Here is a 5,173-nt window from a genome sequence, read left to right as displayed (position 1 = left end):
TGTGTTGCCTTTATAATGTTAGTTTTTAAATTTACAACAATCAGTTTGTACGATTTTTAAAAACCTTTTCAGACATTTGTGCTTTTATGTTTAATGTCATAAAACCAACCTGTGGATGTTATTTTCTTACTCTTCTATACTCAAAAAACAAATAACAATAATTTCTTGTGATTAATAGAACAAATCCACTTCAGATATTCTTAATCATTTACTTCATTAACATATTTAATGCTGCGTATTTCTTGTGTATGTGATGGATGCTGTCAATATGATCTTTCTGTCTAGAGCAGCATCTCATTTCTCTGCATTATTGATTCAGTATCTGATTGTTTCAATGTGTTTTCATTGTTCACGGCTCCAACCACTTCAAAACCAAACCGGACTCTCCGACCTTTTCCAACATCAGTCCCATCAGCCTCCACACCAACAACAACACAGAGTTTAATCTCCAGTTCAGGTAGTTTCACACCTTCATCATCTTTCCCTGAAACCACAGAGCAGTTTACAGGTACAGGACAGTTCATGTCTGTCCATCTGTCCATCACTGTCTCTCTGCAACAAAACGTCCTCTTAAAACAGTCAAATTCAGCATAACACGAGGTCTAATAAGAATAACAAGATGGTCCAACATGTGTTTCAGCTCATAAGACAGTTCAGCACCTAGAAGAAAACATTTCACATTCAATTTTACAATAAATTTCCTTATTATCTTCACGTCTAATTTTTAAACGCATCCTACGTTTCTAATGATGTAAGATAATTATTAACATGTGATGTCAGCACATGACAAGTCAAGAAACATTCAGACTAAAGTCTGAGATGTTTTTTCAACAGGAAGATCTCATTTTTGATTCCTGTGCAGTTTTCTTGTAAACAAGGTTATATTTATATTCAGTGTTACTCACCAAAACATGCTGAGTGTATCCTTTAGGTCCAACATAAGTGTTGAATATGTTTCCTCAATCATAAAATATTTGCAAAGCTGATTATTTAAAGTATTTTAAATCTTGCATTGCTTGTGGTCTTCTTCTCTCCTGCTTTGGTTGGTGCATTGCTGCGTTTCTGGGCAGGTTCCTGCATTCTGTAGATCAGTGGGATGATGTGAAACCACTGGCAGGATTGTGTATCACGTCAACCACGTGTGTACAACGTAGATCCACACGTAAAAACAAGCTACGTGTGGTCAAAAACTCCACAGGGAACCTTTACGCTTCTAATACAAGACAAAAGATCCCAGTCTTTCAAACTACTACATGTCTCTCTCTCTCTTCCTTCCCAGCTGTCTCTGATGTCTCTCGTCCACATGCCTTCTGGCCTCTGGTTGTATGTGTGCCTGTGATTGTTGTGGTGTTGGCTGTTGTTCTGCTGCTCCTCCACAAATTGAGGAAGAGGAGGAACTCTGGTTTGAACACCAGAGGAACCTCAGACAGCAGAAACATGGAGGTGACTTCCGTTAACTCTGTATGTCTCATGTTAACTCTTACTGTTGGCAGACATTTTATTTTTGCAGTTAGGAATAAAAAATCTCATGTCTGCAACTACTTCACTAGTATGAACAAAGCTATAATTAAATAAAATCATAATTATTGTTAATAGACCTCTGGCCTGTCCAGTTGTTATCACTAAAATATCAGAAAACAATTGTCTAAGAAGAACACCATATCTGGTCTGTTACTCTGGTTACTGCTATATTAGGTTTGATGTCATTCCTGTTTTATTTTCAGTTATCTGTCAGCAATGAGAACTGTCCTCCAGTCTCCACATATGAAGACTCTGTCTACCAGAACCTGGATCCAGACAGCAGGGATCTGGACCAAACCTACTCTGCACTCACAGCAAACACATGATGGTGTTTGGATTTGGATCTGGATTTTGTACTGTGCAGGTTAACATGTGCTGCAAAGTTCCAGTTTGCTCCACTTTCTTTCTTTCTTTTTTTTTTTAAATCAGCCAATATTAACTATAAACATGCTATTATTCACCTCTATGCTGATGATACACAACTGATCATGTTTCCTCTTACTTGCTTATTCTGAAATGTTCATTCTGTCTTCATAAATGTAGATGTTGTTTGATATTGTTCTTCTAGACTTTGAGCCAACTCTGTCTCCTAGAAATTACATTCATATTCGACTAAATTGTAACAGCAAATATGTTTTATTAGAAACGTAACGTTACTGAACCACATTTTCTCTCAACATGATGAAAAATTTTGTTAATTAATGTGTTTAAGTTGCAAAAATGTTGATACTGAACGTATGAGTGAAATGTTCAGACACAACATACCTAGTCTTTTTTTTCCACCAAAATATCTGATGCAGTAAAATCTCTGCTGGTAGAAACTCCAGCAGTATGAAAGTGTTTGTGGTTGTGTTCAGACTCTGGCAGCACTTGGTTCAGGTCAGAGAAAGATCCTGGTCTCATACAGAAAAAAGTCTGCAGTGACTTGAAGCTCAACATGTTTATGAACATTTAAGCCACAGCAGCATCTTTCACTAACCTGAACCAAACCTGAACACACACAGGACTCAGGATGTGAGCCCGGGTCTCTGCTGTCAGAGTCCTGCATCTTGTAGCCCCCCATCCACCCCGACCTCCTCCCTCCCACTGCAGAGACACATAGAAATGTAGCTTCATTCATTACTGTGAACATCATCCAGGCAGAGATTGATCTGATAACACAACATTACTGTGAAACAGTTTTGTCGTATATGAAGATCATTTCTAGAATTCACAAGTCTGATGGCTTCTGGAAAAAAAAACTTCCTTCTGTTTGTTTTACATGCATGAGACCTAAAACACATTCCTGATGGCATCAGGTTAAAGTAGTCATAGAGGACATCATGTGTGTGGTTGCTGATAAACGTCTCTGCTTTGTTGAGGACTTGTTCAGTATTAAGCTGTAACAGGGATCTTTGTGTTTTGCCAATAATTTTAGAGCTGAAGTTAACATGTTGCAATTGATTCTTGTCCTTTTGACAAATGTAAACCAGCAGTTAAAATACTTTCAATAAAAGGATAACTTCAATAAAACGTTGTCAATATTCTCCGATCGACTCTAAAGGAGTTTAGTTTGCAGCTCAGACGCTGCTGAGCCTTTTTCACAATAACATCTGTACTGTCACTAAATCGCAATCTGTCATCAAACACAGTTCCCAAGAATTTGTAGACTTGGACGAGTTCAACACTTACTGAAGCCAAGAATGATTGTTGGAACTGTCTGTGTGTTGTGGTGAGATCACCATTTCTTTAGTTTGGGACACATTTAAATCTAAAAAAGATCTCATCTCCTCATCATGATGAATCTGAAACTCTTTAGACAGGAAGTGACTGCTGCTCCAGCTGCAATATTGTAAGAAGGTCTGTCCACCATAGTGAGTCATTTTACAGCCAGTCTGTGTAAAATTTAAAAGTGTCTGACTCTGGTGCCTCCTAGTGGTAGTATTAAAAAGACACTTAACACACAGAGAGCTTCAACATTTGATTCAAATTGTTCTGAACGCTGCAGCTTCTTAATCTGAGCTGCTACCTTTTCCTGTTTGACATCACATGTTGCATCACATGTTTTCTGGACTGTAATCATTATGTGTCACTTTATAATGTGATATTTATGAGGAGCTTTTTTCAAAAATGGAGCACAGCTTTCAGGCAGAGCATTGAAGTCGGCTTGTTTCAGCTGTTTTCATTATACTTCACAGGGCGGCTGTGACTGAGGAGGTAGAGCAGGTCGTCCACTAATCAGCGGTTAGTGTTCTTGTCTGACGTTTTCAGAGTTCTAATAAATGCTCATGGTAGGTGTATTCTTAGGCAAGTAAAGTCTACATAAATATAACCAAACATAAATCTCAAACGTAGCTGTTCACATCATACATTTCTTAATTTACAAAGAAGAAATGTGCAATACATTTTAAAGTTTATGAGAAAACTTGAGAAGCAAATTGATGGAAGCAAACACATTCTTTGGTGTGGGAAACAAAGGGTTAAACACCTTCATATAAAATATGTCCTCATAGGAGAAGTAATAATGAATACTGAGCATTAATAAAATGCCCTTATACCTTATTCAGTGTTAATATTGTGCTCATAAATGAGGTAAAGTGATTATCCTTATCTTCAGTCAGATTTGTCAAAGAGGATTCACAGCAGTTTCAATATGAACCCACTGATCTACACAAATTAATATTACACTTAAATTCATATCTGTGAGGCTGTGTGTATATATTTATTTAATCTTCATTGTTGGATATATCCTGGGATATTATACAGTATGTAAAGATCTGTATGAAGTAAAACGTATTGTGCTGTGAAATGCTGGTGTGTGTATACTGCAATGTTTGGTTTGTTGGTGTTTAATGTGTCTGAATAATGTGTCACATAACTGGTCCAAAATAAAACTATTCATTCATTCATGTACCTTTAACCGTCGTCATCATCATCATCATCATCATCATTGTTGGGCCTCAGACCATGAGGTCACACAGAGAAGGCCTACGTGTAACCTGTGAGGCCTGACCACGAGGTGCTTGTCCCTTTGTTTCCCCTGCGACAAAGGAATAGCGCCAAAATGCTGCTTACAGACAATGGGAGTCCATTGCAAACTCCATTTCCAAGGATGCTTTGCGATTTTCACACCTCAGCAGGGAGCAGTCAACATACAGTCTCATTGGCGGAGACGCTCCTGCACAGCGGAGCGTCCTGATGACGCAGCCATGACATCACCGCCCCTTTAAAACTGACCGTGCCCTGAAGCACACGCCTTTTCCCATGTCACTGAGCTAGGGGTAACTTCTGTTCCTCGGTGAGTCAGCTGACTAAAGGGGGTACCCCACACACGTGTTTTCCCCTCATCGAAGACTCCCCTCGCCGGACGAGACGAGACTTCGCCCGTGTTCACCCAAACACATTCCCGGATCCGAGAGAGACCGCTGCTGCAACCAGCGTCCTCAAACTCCCTCGAGAAGGAAGAAACTTCTTCACCAAGTCGACTCTGCTGTTCTCTCCGCCACGCCGCTGAGAGCCAGCTGCCGTGCTTTTCGCCGACCGTGCGAGAACGGCCACCGTCTGCATCCGAGCCCAGGACAAAGCCGGACATAAAGACGGACTACACACACACCCTGCTCGCTTTCTGAAGCAACCAAGTAAGAGGCATAAGTCTGGGCTGAGGCAGTGTTAG

At 39.7% G+C, this 5,173-nt stretch overlaps 1 long non-coding RNA gene across 1 annotated transcript; it reads left to right on the top strand.

Annotated features, from left to right (window-relative positions):
• The first annotated feature begins 247 nt into the window (after positions 1 to 247).
• LOC137185416 (uncharacterized) lies at positions 248 to 3,747 on the top strand. The gene is made up of 3 exons (XR_010928864.1): positions 248 to 457; positions 1,280 to 1,443; positions 1,725 to 3,747. It is a non-coding gene; the product is annotated as an uncharacterized lncRNA (long non-coding RNA).
• The last annotated feature ends 1,426 nt before the right edge of the window (positions 3,748 to 5,173 follow it).

The sequence above is a fragment of the Thunnus thynnus genome, chromosome 6 (assembly GCF_963924715.1).
Source record: "Thunnus thynnus chromosome 6, fThuThy2.1, whole genome shotgun sequence".
Taxonomy (NCBI): Eukaryota; Metazoa; Chordata; class Actinopteri; order Scombriformes; family Scombridae; genus Thunnus; species Thunnus thynnus.
Note: the sequence above shows the minus strand (reverse complement) of the source record. Positions and strands in the feature narration are given on the sequence as shown.